Consider the following 21405-nt stretch of genomic DNA (forward strand, 5'->3'; position numbering starts at 1 on the left):
GTGCCAAAGTCAACGAAAGGTTTATTCGCTATGGATCTGGGACGGCTAGTTGGCAAGAGGGGAAGAATTTTTTGGCAAGTGGTGTGAAACGTCCTGCCCTTTTTATTGCTTAAAAGTACTAGAAATTTTTTTTTTTAAACCTCACTTAGCATCGGCTGAACCATAAAATATTTTTGACATCATTTTAAAAATAATCATCCAACTGCTATTTAAAAATCCAAAGGAAAATATTTTAAAGCATAAAATCGTCAAACATTTTACCAAACCTAAAAAGCAATAATTTGAAAAGAATAGCTCATACTAAACATCTCAAAAATCTCTCAAAAGCATAAATAAATAAACTTAAAATTCTTTAATCATAAAGCATGAGTCAAAAGTCATAATGCGGAAAAAGTAGAAGCGCTGGTCCTCGGGTTGTGTGCGCCTTCAGTCCAGTCAAATCACTCATCAAGTCCTCCCTCAATACCACCTGCATCCATCACACCTAGTGAGTCTAAAGACTCAACACACCATAATCTTTATAACGAGTAATACGTAATACAGTCAACATATAACGGTGAAAAATATTTGTACTTAAAATATCGTTTTCATGAAGATGCATAAACATAAACATTTTCGTAAACATTTTCATGATGCATAAAACTTTAAACATAAACATTTTCATAACATGCAAACATGAATTTCCTTTTCCTCAACATGACATGACATAAAACCTTAAACATAATCATGAACATTTCCTTTTTTTCCTTTGTTGAATTCAGATCGTTAATTGTGACTTTCCTGACATGACATGACATGACGATGGATCCATCTACGTGAAACCTCAGTACTGGCCGGCGGGGGACACCAGCAACACTCTCACCAGTCAACTGGTCCCTGGCCTATCATGATCGAATAGAAATACGCTCGTCGGGGTTCCCTCGGGAGCCTTTTCCCATAAATGGGTTCCCTCTGGGGCCTTTTCCCCTCACGACATTCCCATCCTTACCGTTACCACATGACCGTTACCACATATTCGCAATGATGGAAACACGATCGTCGGGCTCCCACTGGGACCATAACCCTCACGACGTTGCCAACATTAACGAATTAGTCACAATCACTTCACTTCCTTCAACATTTACATTCTCATCACTTTATAAAAATCATGCATAACATAACATTTTGTTTTTGAAACCAAGCATGCAACATGTCTTTTAAATGTCTTCCATAAATCATAAAAATCAAATAGACACTTTAAAATCATAATTTAATCATAAACATTTCATAAACATTAAAATAATCATAATATCATAAAAACAGTATTTAGGGCACTGCCATGACCTTTACTAATTTCTAGGTGGGAAAAGATCAGTTTTACCCCTAGACGTAAAATTCCTCGAATTTGACTTTTTCTTAATTCATTGACTCTAACACGTCCCAAATAATTATTTAAGCCTACATGAATTTTTTCCATAATTTTATTTGGCTTAAAACTTAGACTTTTTCAATTATCTTTACTTAATTGTTTTAACGGTGTTTTAATCCCGAAAAATACCAATTTAATATAAAATTCCTAAATTCTAAATTTAGTCTTTTTATATTATTTTAGCCCTTATGGACCACGACTCGACCCCCGTGAGTCGTTTTCCAATTTTCTACTTTTTAAAAATCCCTATTTGACACCTAAACTTCGACCCCGAGCCAACTTCCGATTTTCACGAGTTACCCCCGAACCATGTTGGTCCGAAACTTGACCAACATCTTAAATTAACTTACTGGACCCTAACTTCATCAAGGAAACCATTCTAATGCCAAAAACGTGGACCCTCTACACACACCTATGCTGGCCGAGAATTTGGGTATGCATGGATTCTAAGATTTACGCATGCAGGGACCTAGCCGATGACTCTAGTCACAAACCAACCTGATGTGCACCCCCTAAGGACCCTAAGGACCAGACCTGACCCAGCCCAGACCCCCTGAATCGCGCGCCCAAGCTGGTGCGAAGTGCAGAACCCTGCACGCGATTTCCTGGATTCTCGGGTAGGAGTCCCTCATGCAAAGGACTCCTCGCCGCCTCTCAACTCGAGTCCTAGCATGGCTAGGACTCTTCCCTGGTCTCCCCCACGCCCCTGGCTAGCCCCTGGACAAGAGCCGCACCAAGCCCGGCCGTGAGGACCCCTAACCGAACCCATGTTCTTCCCATGACAGCAACTTACGTTTTATTTGGTGCTCTTCAATTTCCAGCGTGTATGGTACGCTTACAGGACCCTAACTCACGTGTAAACCCTTGTAAATCATGGCCTAGATCATGGCAGTCCTTAAACAACATACAATCATGATTTAAGAATCAAAAACCTTGCTTAACATATCATGCTATGATCCAAAACGAAAATTTAGAAAAGTGGCACTTGTTTTTCTTTCATCTTTTTCATGCATCCAATAATTTAAACATTAATATGATATGATGGATGAGAAAAGGGAGATTAGGGTGTGCCTTTGCGTTTTAAACGCACGAATAAACGTTGACGATGAAGAACGATGACGCGGAGGACCAAGGCTTGCCAACCCTTGAAGCTTACGATTTTTTCTTCAATTGATATGTGTGTGCATGGTTTCGCTGTATTTGGAGGAAGTTTGGGAAGAAAATTCAGAAAGTGGCGTGTGATTGTGTGAGGGTTTGGTGTGGGTTTAGCTTATTTTATAGTTAATAATTCCTTAATTAAGCTTAGGCCCATTAAGCATAAATTTAGGCCCATTAATGCTTAATTAGAATTTAATTAAAATATTAAAATAGTTTTTGTAAAAATAGTTTGTGAATTTAATAGCCGGGTTGCCAAAAAGTTCGTATTTTTGTTGAAAATCCAACACCGATAAAATTTACGTCCCGACGTATAAAATCACCTCAAAACCCTTATTTTCAAAAATACTAAAAAGCATCGGCCATATTTTAAATAATTAAAAATAATTATTTAATAAAAACATTTTACATTTTAAGCCCTCGGTCCCCGTTCCTCGATCGCGACTCGAATATCTTTTAAAAAAATTACATTTTAATGCAACAATGTAGAAAAATATATTTTAAACATGTAAAAATGCACCACATAATTAATTAATGCAATTAAATCATTTAATTAAAATACAAGAGAATTTAATAATTGCATGCATGTGGTTTGCGTGGACCTTTAAATTTTCGGGGCGTTACATGGTGGTTCACGGCATATGTTGATCTGTGTGGCTAGAGAGAAATCGAAGAATTTTTGAGAATACGGAAGACAACAGTGGCGAGTGCTGGAATAAAATCAAGATCAAAGTTGTTATGTGGATTGTTACTCGTGAAGAATTTAAAAATATGTCAATCTCAGATGTATTGAGAGATTGAGCTTATGTGTATCATTGATAGAGTATCGATCTTATGTAGCTTTTGTCAACAATAGATCACTGGTCCACTTATTGTAATTAATATCTATTAAATTATTAATAAAATATCGTTTCTTATATATATAAAAAAAAAGATAGGTTTCAAAATATCAGAGTTAGGCTCATATTATCAACGGTTCTGTATCAATCATATGATCATCCATAACTTGCGCAGTTTTTTAGAGGGTTCAGTGCTGGTCAAAACACGTTGCGAAATACTTCATATACACTCAGCACCAAATTCCAAGCTCAGCTAAATAACATAAACGCCTCAATCTTCCCTCCACCAAATATTTATCATGCAAATCTGTGATCTATCAAACAGCTTGTGCAGCTAGGACGCAAGGGAAAGACATAAGCACAGATTTTCCATACAAACCAATGTGTATTTTGTGTCTGTTCTCCCAAAAGATCAGAGAGAAGTCTACCAATCAGATTACCATTTTCAGTGAATCATTTGAAGTTCTCCCAGAAAATCAGAGAGAAGTCTTCTCACTACACAACCATCATCAGCGATTACTTAAGAATAGTTTATGTAGGTGCATGAGTGCATGTATCATTAAATAGTTAGTAGCCAAGACCACAGAATGTGCAAAACAGTTAAGGAGTCTCTCATTTACCAAGTTGGCAATAATACAGGGCAACAAACTAGCACTAAAGATAAACAACCACTTGAACATTTAAATGATGCTTTAAACTCGACACTGCACTAAGCATGATCTAATAAAAAAATTTAAAGCCTCGACTCACCAACTAGAATCTAATTAGAACCCATCATTCAACAGGTTCGAAGGAACAGTCTGTCACCATTGTGATCATGAAACCATCCTACATGTCAGATCATCAATTACACTATGATACATTGGCATCAGTGTGGTAACTAACTCCTAAATGTTGGAACAAATGACTCTTAACTTGCCCCAGCCGATTCGATAATGGCACTCAAGTAGATCTCAATAAGCAAATCAGATATTCATACGTCCATAACTCCGCCAGAGTAGGATCATCGAAAAACAAGTCAAAATCGCCACTACATAATCGAATTTTCGCAGCCATTACGACACAAACCTAGAAAAATTCCATCTTTTCGCAAAAATTGCACGTAGCATCAGAAACCTCAGACCATAATATAGCTGAATTACAGTAATAGATTGAAAATTCAGGTTTTAATGGCTAGTTCTATGAAGGAAAACCAATCCCTCTTTTGCATTTGACAAAATTGGGGAAAGTACACATAATCATTATGAAAAGCATAAAATACCAGAGAGATTCAATCAAGGAAACAATTCCTGAACTAGCCATCCGGTCGTCGCCGGCAAAGTCTTCCCGGCAGCTATGTGGAAGATCGAGTTCGCAGTTCCGGCCTAGTGATGTACATATCACATAACCACTAGGCACTGTGTGTTTGGTTGAATTGATATAATAAAATTTTAAAAAAAAATTAATTGATATAATAAGAAATGTTTTCATAACCGGAATGAGATAGATGATTGAATCGACCTATTATATAAAATCTGTTAATCTGACTGTTCTACTAAACTATTGGACCGAAAAACTATCATATTATATAAATGATAATATAATATAAAAAAAATTCTAAAAAATTTAAAAAGTGATGAACGGTCAGCCGATTTTTAATCGTTTCACCGATTCATGGTCGGAAAGGCTAATTTTTGAACAATTTTGACCAATTTAATCATTAAAACAGTTATGATCGATCTGACGGGTGATAAGCAATGCCAAATTATATTTACACAATAAATTCTACAACTTATAATGAGAATTTAGTGGAAATTTTACACTTTTTCCAAGAAAAGAATTTAAAATTATGTATATGTTAAAAGTAAAAATTTACGGTAAAAATTAAAAATATCGAACTTACAAAATATATTAAACTACACACTTTATAAAATTTTGTCTACTCAATTGTGTTCTTCTTCACAAATTGAGAGACCTATTTATAAAATTTCTTTGGAAATAATCGAAAAATAAATAAATCATCACACAACAATTTTCAATATTTACAAATTTTATTTTCAACATTCAATAATTTCAACTCTTTATTTTCAACATTCCTCCTTGTGATGATGATCATGATACAATAATTGTCTTCATTATGTGTTTTTATATTGTCTCATTAAAAACATTACTAGGAAAAACACATTGGGATAAAAACCATAGTAAGGGAAAAAGAGTACAGTCACATAAACTCTCCCTTATGTTAACACGAACGATTCTTCACAAATTTCGTAGATTGCGCATCCCAATGTTATATATATGTTTTCTGAATATTTTCGTAGGAAGTGCCTTTGTGAAGAGATCTGATGAGTTTTTACTTGATTGAATGTAACGAATATCAATATCTTTATTCTTCTCAAGCTCTTAGGTGAATGCGAAGAACTTAGGGGGAATATGTTTAGTTCTGACACTTTTTATGTATCCCTTTTTCATTTGAGTAACACATGCATCATTATCTTCATATAGTATCAAAGGCTTCTTGTCGAATGATAATCCGCATGAGATTTGGATATGTTCGGTCATTGATTTTAGCCACACACATTCACGACTTGCTTCATGTTGTGCAATAATCTCGGCGTGATTTGATGAAGTTGTTATAAGTGTTTGTTTATGTGAAAACCAAGAAATTGCAGTGCATCCACGAGTAAAACATATTCGGTTTGGGAACGTGCCTTGTGTAGATCAGATAAATACCCAGCATCAGCAGAACCAATTATGCTTTGATTGGTATCTTTTGAATACAAAAGTCCCAAGTTTGTCGTTACTCGTAGATAACGGAATATATGTTTAATTTCGTTCCAGTGTCTTTTTTTTGGATATGAGTTAAGTCTTGCCAATAAATTTACGGCAAAATATATATCAGGACTTGTGCAATTTGCAAGATACATAAGGGCATCAATAGCACTTATATATGGTACTTTTAGACTAAGAATAACTTCATCATCTTCACATGGACGGAATGGATCCTTTTCTATGTTTAACGATCTAACAACCATTGGAGTACTTAAATGATTTGATTTATCCATATTAAAACGTTTAAGGACCATTTCTGTATAATTTGACTGTTCTTTTTGTTCAATTTGCAAACTTAGACAATACTTTGTTTTTTCAATGTCTTTCATTTCAAATTCTTCCTTTAAGTACAACACCACTTCTTGAATTTCTTTATTCGTTCCAATGATGTTTAAATCATCAACATATACAACAATAATTACGTATCCGGATATTGTTTTCTTAATGAAAACGCAAGGATATATTGAATTGTTTACATATCTTTTTTCATTAAGTGTCCACTTAGTCGATTATACCACATTCGGCCAGATTGCTTTAACTCATATAATGATTTTTGCAATTTCACATAATAACATTCTCTGAGCTTTGAACTTTGTGCATCAGGCATCTTAAATCTTTCAGGGATTTTCATATATATATATATCCGAGTGATCCATACAAGTAAAATGTGACAACATCCATAAAACATGTTTCTAAATTTTCAGATACCGACAAACTAATAAAATACTGAAATATAATTGCATCTATAACAGGAGAATAAATTTTTTCATAATCAATTCCAGACCTTTGTGAAAAACCTTGTGCAACAAGTCAAGCTTTATATCTTACTATTTCATTTTTCTCATTTCGATTTCGAATAAAGACCCATTTGTACCTAACAGGTTTTACACCTTCAGATGTAAGGACTATAGCTAGTAGTGATGGTGCAACTCAAATCTTTTAAACCGCACAGCAGATCAAGCACCACGGTTCGATCGCTCTACCAGGCAAGGACAATTATTGCACCCAACAATATCCCTCCCAATAATTGCACTCCTTGCAATCAATGGGCATCGAACCCATGACTTTGATTCTGATACCAATTGTAAGACCGAGCGCTTGTCGGTTTACCAAAAACTATAGCTGGTTGTAATAGTACAATTCAAATCTTTTAAACCGCACAACAGCTCAAGCACCACGGTTCGATTGCTCTACTAGGCAAGGACAATTATTGCACCCAACAACATCTTTTCGTTTTATCCAATCCTGTCGATTTTTACATTCAACAAAAGATTTTGGTTCATGATCTTCATTGTCATTTATGATGTCAAATGCCTTATTGTAAGAAAATATCTCATCAATTTCTTTTATATATTTCTGGTTCCTTAGTTCTTTTAGTATTAATATAATTGATAAAGATTTCACGATTCTCATCAGTTTGTGGTTCTGACAGAACATTTTCATCATCATGTATTTCTGCCATAATATCATTCTCTATTTTGTGATCATCGTGTTTCTCTATGCTTTTGCTTTTTCGAGGATTTTTATCCTTAGAACCGATTGGCCTTCCACGCTTCAATCGTTTTATGACATCATGAGTGTCTTAAATTTGTTTCTTTGGAATTTCAATTCGAGTAGGGGCATTTACAGCATGTATATATGATTTAGTTACCCTTTTTGTGTCTACAAATGCATCTGGTATTTAATTTGCTATTCTTTGCAAGTGCACAATTTGATGTACATCTTTTCACATTGTTTAGTTCTTGAATTCTGATGTAACAATGATAACATATACCATGTAATTTCCTCTTCGATGTGTTTCTTTTCTCCGCCTAACATCGGAAGATTTCCTCATTAAAATGACAATCAGAAAAACGTATTGTAAACACATCGCCTGTCTGAGGCTCAAGATATCGAATGATTGATGAGCTATCATAACCGATATAAATTCTGATCTTTCTTTGATGTCTCATTTTTTATCGTTGAGGCGGTGCAATAGGCACATATACCATACGTTCAAAAATTCTCAGATGAGAAATGTCTGGTTCTTTACCAAAGGCAAGCTGCAATGGGGAATTTTATGATATGCAATTGGTCTAATGCGAATTAATGCAGCAGTATGTAAAATTGTGTCCCCATATAGAAACAGAGAGTTTTGTTTTCATAATCATTGGTCTAGCAATCAATTGTAGACGTTTAATAAATGATTCAGCTAATCCATTTCGTGTATATGTAAATGAGCAACAAGATGCTCAACAATGATTCCCACTGACATACAATAATCATTGAAAGTCGGGGAAGTAAATTCACCAGCATTATCAAGTCTAATTTTCTTGATTGTATGATCGGGAAATTGATTCCGCAATTTTATTATTTGAGCAAATAATATTGCAAATACCACATTACGAGTTGATAATAAACATACATGTGACCATTTGCCGAAGGCATCGATCAATACCATAAAATATCTAAATGGTCCACATGATGGATGATTGGCCGACAAATATCACCCGGAATACGTTCAAGAAACATGGGTGATTCAGTTTGGATTTTAGCCGGTGAGGGTCTTATAATAAGTTTTCCAAAAGAACATGCTTTGCATTGAAACTTATTATTTTGAAAGGTCTTCAGGTCTTTCAGCGGATGACCATGTGTATTTTCTATAATTTTTCCACTATTGTTAAACCACAATGTCCTAATCGATCATGTCAATTAATCATTATTGAAGAATTATCAACTACCATGTTTGATTCAATTGGAATTATATATGTATAATGCAATCCAATAGGGAGCATTAGTAGTTTTTCAACTACATATTTCTTTCCTGATTTATATGTGGTAAGACACATATATTTCTCATTTTCTCCAATGGGAATATATGTCATTAAAACTCAACAAATTTCTTTTCGATTGTGGTGAATACAAGACATCCACTTTTACAACAAAAATCACAAAAAACCTTAATAAAGGTAATCTTCAGCTTTAAGCAGCAAGCTGTGAGCTCTGCTTCTCGAATGCCTTTAAGGTAATCTTGGATCTCTCCAAATGTGGATAAACAAACCACTGTTTATAAACAGGATTTATCTCTGGATCTTTTAATCGATTTTCAAGTTCTTCAATTTGAGTTTTGATTAATTTAATTTTCTTTTTTAAGATTTTCAAATAATTTGCAGACGGCATGATATAATCAAATGGAGGATCATAAATATAATCGTATGACATAAACTTACATAAATCTTGATGAAATGATGAAATTTGAAACTGAAGTACTGGAGAAAACTTCGGAACTTTTATTATCAGAGAGAGAGTAGCAGAGAATATTTTGGTGTGTTTATCACAAAGGGAGTCCACTCCTTAAATAGAGCAATACCACTACTAGCTACAGTACAATCACGAATAAAAACTTGCCACATAAAAGTAAAAATTACAAACTTTAATAATACACAACAATAATGTATGACTTTTAGTCGAGACAAAGCTCGTGACTTCCAGCTCACACATCCCACTGTCTCATGCATTCAATAATGCAAATATTTCTTCTTCCTCATATGGGTCTGAGCATCTTGTAGATCATCTTGATCGGTCATCTGTGTATCATCTTCCATTTTTTCCTTTCCTTTTGAGGAGGTTGATTCTTGAGTAGATAAATTTGATTTTTCACCAAAAACTTCTGTAAACATAGAAGTAATGGTATCATTGTCCACATGTTGAAAAAGTTCTTTTAACAATGTGGTTTGTGTTGGGGTGTCATGATTCAAATTCTTCATAGTTTCTCTAGCAACTCCCAAAGCTATTACTCCCTGTCGATCATAAACTTTGCCTTCTTCAAAGAAGTCTTCTTTTCCCCACCATTTTATAAGAATTTTCCTAATTAATACAGTAGGGGCAAATTTAATTTCAAACTTTTCTTTAGCCAGGTCTTGCAGTCCATATTCCCATCGAATAATCCAGGGAACATTATAATTAATGGCAAATTGAATCATGGCTGTTAAACCATCGAATTGGGTATTGGCATTTTGGAACTTAATCCATATGTTCTTAACATTTCTTGGAAGGATCGAGGGCATTACCCCCCATGAAAAGAAAAAAGTTTTGAACCATGTGGGTATGAATTGATGAATATCATCTAATTGGAATTTCATCTACCAAGAGTGTTTTCTTTGAGAATTTTCATATAATACAATTGTATCCCAAGCCATGATATAATCATGATAATTAAACATATTAGGCATTGCCTGAAAAGTGTTTAATTGTCTGGCTTGACTAAGGGGTAAACCCCAATTAGCCGCTGAGATAATCTTTTTTATTATCATTTTAGAAAATGCATAATCACGATTGCGATCCATATGTTGAATTTCAACTGATCCAGTTTCTACTAAAATTGTTTCAAAGTAGTCTCTGGTTTTTCTGCCCAATATGGGTTGTAAATCTTTAATTAAATAGCTTTGAGCTATATGGATAGGTGATAGACCTTTAAGGTCTTTATCAACAGGACAACAGTTAAGGCATCCTGAAATTAAATAGGGATATTTTAATTCTTCTTTTGATCCCTTTAAGGCAAATATGGCATTATTATAATAATGTATTTCATACGCAGTAGGATCTTCTACGAATTCTTTAATTTGATCAAATTTTTCTTCTTCTGTGGTAGCCATATTAAGCTGAGGAATAGTGGCACCTCTTTTAAAAGGTGGTTTATTCATCGGCTTCTTCCCGGTGGCTGGTCTTTTTAAGACTGTCTTCCAAGGCTGATCCCTGCAAGAATTCTCTAGTTAGAAAGTCTGGTAAAGAATTAGATTTTCCAGATATATGTTCAATGTCAAAATCAAAACAAGCTAATATGGCTTGCCATCTAGCAAATATTTGTGTAGATGCTATAACTTTAACATCTTTTAAAAGAATATCTTTGGCAGATTTGCAATCAACTCTTAATAAAAATTTCTTATTTAAGAGATCACTTTCGAATTTCGTAATACATTTAACAATTGAAAGAATTTCTTTCTTTATTGTAGAATAATTTTTCTATGTATTATTCCAGGTTCCAGAGGTATATCTGACAAGAATTTCTTTAGATATATTATCTATTTTTTGTTTAAGTATTCCTCCATATCCAATATCAGAGGCGTCTGTTTCAACTATTTTAAATGCTTCAGGATTAGCAATAGATAAACAAGGGAGTTCTTTAACTCTTTCTTTTATTTTTTGTATTGCCCAAGTATGACTATTAGTCAATGGTTGAGGATTTTTCTTTAACCTTTGAAATAATAATTTACAATCTTGTGCGAGATCTTTATAAAAATCTCCTATATAATTAAGACTTCCAAGAAATCTCTGTAGTTGATTTACATCAGTGATTTTATATGGAAATTTATCAGCAAAAACAATTGCTCTTTCAATAGGAATCATTATTCCATTTTCTATATAATGTCCTAAAAATTTTATCTTAGTTTGAAAAAGTTTTACTTTTTTCTGATTTACTGCTAATCCAGCTTTTTTAGAAACTTGAATAAAAATATTAAGATGTTTAAAATGCTGATCAATATTATCAGAATAAATAAGAACATCATCTATGTAAACTATGATATAATCAATACATGAATTATAAATTTCATTCATTATATTTTGAAATTTCATTGGAGCATTTTTTAATCCAAATGGCATTACATTCCATTCATAATGTCCAAATGGTACAGTAAAAGCTGTTTTGTATTTACCTTCTTCTTTTAAAAGAATTTGATAAAATCCTGATTTTAAATCGAATGAAGAGAATATTTTTCCTTTAAATAATCTATTTAATAGATCTCTTTTATTTGGTAATGGATGCTTTATCCATTTTAATGCTTTATTAAGCGGTTTATAATTAATAACAAGTCTATGAGCTCCTCTTTCTATTTCAGCTGCATTTTCTACATAGAAAGCTGGACAACTCTAAGGACTATTACTTGGTCTAATTAATTCTTTTTTAAGGAGACTATCAATTTCTTCTTTGCAATAATTTAAAAGTTTAGGCCCCATTGCAATAGGCCTGGCTTTTGTAGGAATTTTATCCTCAGAAAAATCATCTGTATAAGGAAGACTAACTTGATGTTTTTTCCTATTCCAAAAGGCATTAGGAACATCTGCACATATCTCTTTAGATATGGTTTTTGAAATAATTTTTATTTTTTTTTGGATTTTATCAGAATTTATTTTTTCTTTAATATTTTTAAAAAGAACTTCATCTCTTAATGAAGTAACAAAATTTTCTTTATTAGTCACAATTTTTTGCAAAATATTGATCGATTTTGAAACTGGTATTGTTGTAAATGGAAAAAATAAATCATTTCCTTTGATGTTGGTATATAACCATTTTTCATTAATTTTATTAATGAGAAACAACATTTGGAAAAATGGTGTTCCTAAAATAACAGGAGTACATATATTTTTAATAAGAATAAAAGTAGTATTTAAACAAACTCCAGAATTACATATTGCCACATCGGACAATTTGTAATTTACTATGAGAGGTTGCTTATTAGCAGCTGTTATGAATTGAGTGGTCTTTTTATAATATTTAGAAGAAACAATTCCTTCACTGATGCAATTTACATCAGCTCCTGTATCTAATAATGCTTCAATCGTAATTTTAAATTTTTTATTAATAATTAATGTTATTTTTGAGTACCATTTTTGAGAAATAATCTGATCAATTTTATTGATCCAAATCATTTGATTTATTTCATTATTATTGTCATCTTTGGATAAAATTTCTTCTTCTTCTTCATCAGAAGTGGAATCTTTTTCCCAAATATGATTATTATTAATACTAAGAGTATTTACTCTTTCTTTTAAATATTTGATATCAGATTTTATCTGATCTATTTCTCCTTTTAATTCGGATATTGTAGGTTCTCTTTCTTTTAGTTTAGCCTTTTCTAATATTTTATTATAAGAATATAATTCATATTCTTGTATAGTATTTTGTACAAGTTTAGTTGGCTTATGATTTGCCATATTTAAATAATGTTCTATAGATTTTCTTTTTTCTAAAGGGTCTTTTATTTGATCTATAAGATCTAAAATGAAAGTTTCTTCATTTGATATAACATTTATCTCTAATCCCATAAAATTTATGAGACATGTATCACAATCACAATCTGGTTCACAGATTTTTTCTTCTGATATTTCAGAATCATTATCTGAACTATTGTTAGAATATTCCGAGAATTCATTATCAATAATATTGATATAATTTTTTTTTTTAGATTTTCTTCTTTATTAAGAAGAATATTTATTAATGATTCTTTTAAATCATTATTTATATTAAGATTATTAATATTTTTCTTGACATAACACTTATTAGCCTTATGTCCAATTTTTCCACATTTCCAGCATACTGGAACTTTAGTAGAATCATTTTTTATAGGTTTTTTAAATCTTTTCTTTGAATATTTTTTAGATTTTTCTTTTATCTTTTAGATAATGTTTCTTCTTTTTAAAAGGAAATCTTTTTCTTTTCTTATCTCTTTTAGGATATTGTATTGGTTGAAAGCCTATTTGCTCACAAAAGTCACCAATAATATTTCGGTTTTCTTCTTTTTGCATATCAAGCTCCCTTTTTAGCTTGATATCATTACAAAGAGTTATTCCTTCTGCAGTTATTTCTGCAGATAAATCTCCATAAGTAAGAATACTCCAATCTATAGAGTTTGTTGGAGATTTAGATTTTAATCTATTTTTAACTCTTTCAGCAAAAAGAACTGGAAGCCCAAAAATAAATTTTTCTTTCCACAAATTTGCATTGCAATCATTTCTAGTTAAAACCTTTGTCATAAACACATCCTTATACCATCTAAATTCAGATAGTGTTGGGCATCTCAAATTCATTAATTGTTCTTGAGAGCTATCTAATTGAAGTTCATTAGCTCCAATAAAATTAGATAGAATGGTATAAATCAGTGTATTAACTGCATCATACTCTTCTCGTCCATTAAGATCAATTATAGAAGAGTTAATAATTTTATTTTTTGCTTCTTTTGAGAGATAAAAATCCCACCAACCTTGAAGTTGGCCAGTAAAACCAGTAATAATGGCTTGAGCAATTTGCCTATCATTATTACCTTTTATTTTCGCGGCAGAAGAGTATATTAACATTTGTTTAATAACAGTTTTAATCTGATATTAAGATTTACCATCTATGTTCCATTCAGTAATAGCCTCACCGTTAAACTGAACATAATCTTTCTTTTCTTCAATTTGAAGATCAATAGGTGTTGCCTTTTTATAAAAAGATTTTACAATTGATACTTTATGCATTTAATTAATCTGCATTTCATCTTCAGAGGAACTTGAAGAATTTTCAAGTTGTTCATCATTGGTAATAACCGATATAGAACCCTTTTCTTTTATATTTATTTTTTGTAATCTGTCTATTAGACCTTCCATAAAATTTTCGTCTTTTTTAGAACATAAAAGAAAATTTTCTTGTTTAAGATTAGGAGAAGGTTTTATCATCAAAGTTTTTGAACTTTCTCCACAAGAAATTTCTTGTTTAGATTTAGATAAAATCTCTTCTATTCTTGTAGTTTGATTTCTTAAAGAATATAAAGTTAAATTGGTAAAATTATTTTGCTGAATTATATGGTCAAAATTACCATTTCCTAACTCGGATTTTATAGGAGCAGCAAATATTTCTTTGTTGCCCTTTTTAATTTGTAGAGTAGTAAATGGAAGATGAATCTCAAAGGATTCTTCTCATGTTTCATGAACATATAATTTATATTTTGATTCAAGAGTATTTATAAAATACTCATCTTTAAAATTTGGAAATATTTTATTTCTAGCTGGAAAATATAATTTTTCCATCCATTTGAAGAAATCCAAATTTAATTTAGTTTCTTCAACCCATTCTGTATATCTTGAAAAATATAGATTTTGTTGTTTTGAATTTAAACAACTTAAAAACCATTTTTTCTTATTTAGATTTTTAATCTTTTCTAAACTTTTTTGAATAGAATTGTTATTATTAATAACCATAACATTATAACACATATCAGAAAAAGTAGGAGAATCTGATTTTCTATTATTAACAGAATAACTTCTTTGAAAACGAGAAGTGCTAGATTCAGGAAGATCAACTTTATATTCTGGTTGAGATATATTATCCTTAGTCTTTTGAAGACCAGATATACTGATTTTTTCAAAATCAGATATAGAAGAAGTAGAATTTCTACTTTCTTCTGGGAGTTTAATTCTTAAATATCTTTGGGATATGAATTTTATTTCAACATCACCATCTACATATTGAACTATACTTTTCTTCAATTTGAAGATCAATAGGTATTGCCTTTTTATAAAAATGTTTTACAATTGATAATTTATGCATTTTATTAATCTGCATTTCATCTTCAGAGGAACTTGAAGAATTTTCAAGTTGTTCATCTTTGGTAATAACCGAAATAGAACCCTTTTCTTTTATATTTATTTTTTGTAATCTGTCTATTAGACCTTCCATAAAATTTTCGTCTTTTTTAGAACTTAAAAGAAATTTTTCTTGTTTAAGATTAGGAGGAGGTTTTATCATCAAAGTTTTTGAACTTTCTCCACAAGAAATTTCTTGTTTAGATTTAGATAAAATCTCTTCTATTCTTGTAGTTTGATTTCTTAAAGAATGTAAAGTTAAATTGGTAAAATTATTTTGCTGAATTATATGGTCAAAATTACCATTTCCTAACTCGGATTTTATAGGAGCAGCAAATATTTCTTTGTTGCCCTTTTTAATTTGTAGAGTAGTAAATGGAAGATGAATCTCAAAGGATTCTTCTCCTGTTTCATGAACATATAATTTATATTTTGATTCAAGAGTATTTATAAAATACTCATCTTTAAAATTTGGAAATATTTTATTTCTAGCTGGAAAATATAATTTTTCCATCCATTTGAAGAAATCCAATTTAATTTAGTTTCTTCAACCCATTCTGTATATCTTGCAAAATATAGATTTTGTTGTTTTGAATTTAAACAACTTAAAAACCATTTTTTCTTATTTAGATTTTTAATCTTTTCTAAACTTTTTTGAATAGAATTGTTATTATTAATAACAATAACATTATAACACATATCAGAAAAAGTAGGAGAATCTGATTTTCTATTATTAACAGAATAACTTCTTTGAAAACGAGAAGTGCTAGATTCAGGAAGATCAACTTTATATTCTGGTTGAGATATATTATCCTTAGTCTTTTGAAGACCAGATATACTGATTTTTTCAAAATCAGATATAGAAGAAGTAGAATTTCTACTTTCTTCTGGGAGTTTAATTCTTAAATATCTTTGGGATATGAATTTTATTTCAACATCACCGTCTACATATTGAACTATACTTTTCTTCAATTTGAAGATCAATAGGTGTTGCCTTTTTATAAAAATGTTTTACAATTGATAATTTATGCATTTTATTAATCTGCATTTCATCTTCAGAGGAACTTGAAGAATTTTCAAGTTGTTCATCTTTGGTAATAACCGAAATAGAACCCTTTTCTTTTATATTTATTTTTTGTAATCTGTCTATTAGACTTTCCATAAAATTTTCGTCTTTTTTAGAACTTAAAAGAAATTTTTCTTGTTTAAGATTAGGAGGAGGTTTTATCATCAAAGTTTTTGAACTTTTTTCACAAGAAATTTCTTGTTTAGATTTAGATAAAATCTCTTCTATTCTTGTAGTTTGATTTCTTAAAAAATGTAAAGTTAAATTGATAAATTATTTTGCTGAATTATATGGTCAAAATTACCATTTCCTAACTCGAATTTTATAGGAGCAACAAATATTTCTTTGTTGCCCTTTTTAATTTGTAGAGTAGTAAATGGAAGATGAATCTCAAAGGATTCTTCTCCTGTTTCATGAACATATAATTTATATGTTGATTCAAGAGTATTTATAAAAGACTCATCTTTAAAATTTGGAAATAAAATTAGATAGAATGGTATAAATCAGTGTATTAACTGCTTCAGACTCTTCTCGTCCATTAAGATCAATTATAGAAGAGTTAATAATTTTATTTTTTGCTTCTTTTGAGAGATAAAAATCCCACCAACTTTGAAGTTGGCCAGTAAAACCAGTAATAATGGCTTGAGCAATTTTCCTATCATTATTACCTTTTATTTTCGCGGCAGAAGAGTATATTAACATTTGTTTAATAACAGTTTTAATCTGATATTCAGATTTACCATCTATGTTTCATTCAGTAATAGCCTCACCGTTAAACTTTTAAATTATTGCAAAGAAGAAATTGATAGTCTCCTTAAAAAAGAATTAATTAGACCAAGTAATAGTCCTTAGAGTTGTCCAGCTTTCTATGTAGAAAATGCAGCTGAAATAGAAAGAGGAGCTCATAGACTTGTTATTAATTATAAACCGCTTAATAAAGCATTAAAATGGATAAAGCATCCATTACCAAATAAAAGAGATCTATTAAATAGATTATTTAAAGGAAAAATATTCTCTTCATTCGATTTAAAATCAGGATTTTATCAAATTCTTTTAAAAGAAGAAGGTAAATACAAAACAGCTTTTACTGTACCATTTGGACATTATGAATGGAATGTAATGCCATTTGGATTAAAAAATGCTCCAATGAAATTTCAAAATATAATGAATGAAATTTATAATTCATATATTGATTATAACATAGTTTACATAGATGATGTTCTTATTTATTCTGATAATATTGATCAGCATTTTAAACATCTTAATATTTTTATTCAAGTTACTAAAAAAGCTGGATTAGCAGTAAATCAGAAAAAAGTAAAACTTTTTCAAACTAAGATAAAATTTTTAGGACATTATATAGAAAATGGAATAATGATTCCTATTGAAAGAGCAATTGTTTTTGCTGATAAATTTCCATATAAAATCACTGATGTAAATCAACTACAGAGATTTCTTGGAAGTCTTAATTATATAGGAGATTTTTATAAAGATCTCGCACAAGATTGTAAATTATTATTTCAAAGGTTAAAGAAAAATCCTCAACCATTGACTAATAGTCATACTTGGGCAGTACAAAAAATAAAAGAAAGAGTTAAAGAACTCCCTTGTTTATCTATTGCTAATCCTGAAGCATTTAAAATAGTTGAAACAGACGCCTCTGATATTGGATATGGAGGAATACTTAAACAAAAAATAGATAATATATCTAAAGAAATTCTTGTCAGATATACCTCTGGAACCTGGAATAATACATAGAAAAATTATTCTACAATAAAGAAAGAAATTCTTTCAATTGTTAAATGTATTACGAAATTCGAAAGTGATCTCTTAAATAAGAAATTTTTATTAAGAGTTGATTGCAAATCTGCCAAAGATATTCTTTTAAAAGATGTTAAAGTTATATCATCTAAACAAATATTTGCTAGATGGCAAGCCATATTAGCTTGTTTTGATTTTGACATTGAACAATAAAAAACTAACATATGAGCACATGAAAAATAAAATATTTTACATTTTTATTCCACCAATATTTTGATCATTTTCAGAGAAATCATTTAGAAAATCGGCAGCATCAAAATGAGTTTAATCACTCAAACGGTCACTGTGTTCAATGAAGTTGGTCTCTTTTTCTTTCACCTTTATCGATTTTTTATAGAGCTTACGAAGGTTCTCGGGGGCTCGACAAATACGAGACCAATGTATTGGAGTGCCACATCTAAAACAAGAACTTTCAAATCATTTTGAGTGATTTTCATAAACACTCATGTTCTCATGATGAATTTTTAGTAGGTGGTTCGTGACGCCTTTTTGAGATGAGTTATAGAAGTAACTATCTCGATTGTTTTCAAAACAACGGTCGCGACCACGTCCACGACCACTTCCACGACCACGACCACGACCACGACCTCGACCTCGACCTTGTCTCTGAATTTATTTTGGTTTCCAGGTTTAAATTCATTTTTTTTACAACATTTACTTTTGGAAATGCAATAGATCCAGTGGGTTGAGACTGATGATTTCTCATTAGCAGCTCGTTCTTCTTTTCCGCCACTAGAAGACATGTGATAAGTTCAGAATATCTCGCAAATTCACGTACTCTAAATTGTTGTTGTAGAGTTATATTTGATGTGTGAAAAGTGGAAAAAAAAATTTTCAAGCATTTTCGATTCTGTAACCTCATGTCCACAAAATTTTAATTGTGAGATTATTCAATACATCGATGAATTGTAATAACTGACTTTCTTAAAATCTTGGAATCTTAACATATTCCATTCATCACGAGTGGTCGGAGGTATAACTTCCATTATATATTCAAATATTTCTTTTAATTCTTTCCATAAAGCCATGAGATCTTTTTCAATTAGATATTCACGTGTTAATCCTTAATCAAGATGTAGACGCAAAAATATCATAGCTTTTGCTTTTTCTTGTGATGATGATATACAATTTTCTTTATTAGACCCAAGGAATCGAGATGCATTTCTACATCGAGAGTCCATGACATATAATTTGTTCCCGTGATGTCGAGCGCAACTGAAACGTCCACTACTAAATTGTTTATTTTTTTTATAAATCATAAACTCAAAAATTAACAAATAAAACCACTTAACCTTTCCATAAATCATAATAGTTTAACAAATCGAATCTCAAGTGCATAAAAATCCATAAATTGACAAATAACCAAAAATCTTACGTCGGCCTTTAAAAAGATCAACTAACATCAAAATAAAGCACAAAAATCTCTAATAAATTCTTTAACAATAATCTTTTAAATCATTTTATCTATCAAGCTAATGCGGAAAATAAATGTCCCCTGGGGGTGTACCATCGCACTCGATCTACTCAAGCATCAGCGCCTCTCTCATATCATTAAGTCCTGCAACATTCAAACCTAGTGAGTCTAATGACTCAGCACGTTCTAAACATGACTAGCAAATAATACATATACAAACACATGATTAAAATCATACTTTTATTTAAAATAATTTTAAGCATAAAGAAATCATTTATCATAAAATCGTAAAATCATTTAATCGTAAAGCTTTGCATCATTTATCATTTTGGGTGAAGTTTGATCCTTGAAAGTGATTAGCATTTTATACTCTGGTCGACTGATCAGTCTTCAGCTCCACATGGGCCATGGGGACGGACACTAGACACCACCATAAAAATACGATCGTCGGGCTCCCTCTGGGGCCTTTTCCCGTAAACGGGATCCCTCTAAAACTTTCTCCCTCACGACTTCCCATTAAAATTGTAAGTTCATCGTTACTTCTTAAAACAGATCCCCCACATATCATCTATCATTTGTCACAGTTAATTCACATCCCTCAAAATATTTTTTTTCTTTTCATTTTAAATTATAAAATATCATGACTTTCAAAAATAGCATTTTAACAGTAAAAATTGCACAGCTTTAACATAAATCATAAAATATCATATTTTCATCCAATTCATCATATTATATCATTTAACATGCGTTATGACCCTTTGGGACGCTTCCAACCTTTTTCGTAGTATCCAAGTGTAAATGACCGTTTTGCCCCTAGACGTAAAATTTCTCGATTTTGAATTTTTCTTACTTTTATTGACATGGGCTTATACCAAATAATTATTTAAGCTTAAATCTAATTTTTAACATTTTTATTTAGCTTAAATTCGAGGTTTTCATTTTAATTTTCTATTTACTAATTCGTGAGGCGTTTAATTTTCGAATTAATTCAAACTTTAATATTTTCTTCCTAAATTTTAAACATAGACTTCTTATTACCTAAACTACCTTTGTGAACCATGAACCAACCACCGTGGACCATTGTTTAGCCCCTCTTTTTTTTTAAAAAAAAAAACTAAATTCGAACCCCTAAGCTAAACTCACCGAGCCAACTCTCATTTTTCTTGGACCATGGTCGAGCCACCTCGAGGCAAAACCTGACAAGACCTCTCATGGACCCTACTGAACCCTCTGGACTCATCCTAACCCACGCACCTAGCCCCTTGATCGAGACATAGACACGCGAGTTCTTTCCTAGTCTAGGTAGGAGTCATAGCATATAAATATATACACACAACCCCTAAACCTGCGTCACACTCGAGCTAGCACGGATCACTCCCTGCCTAGACCCTCATGGACCACCTTGAACTGAACCAGACCTGTGCCACGAGCCCCCTTGCAGCCGTGCGCAGCACACAGCTCTCGCGCGAGGAGTCCTCACCCCAAGGGACTCCTCCTAGGCTGCGACCAAGGA

The sequence above is a fragment of the Primulina tabacum genome, chromosome 9 (genome assembly GCF_025594145.1).
Source record: "Primulina tabacum isolate GXHZ01 chromosome 9, ASM2559414v2, whole genome shotgun sequence".
NCBI lineage: Eukaryota > Viridiplantae > Streptophyta > Magnoliopsida > Lamiales > Gesneriaceae > Primulina > Primulina tabacum.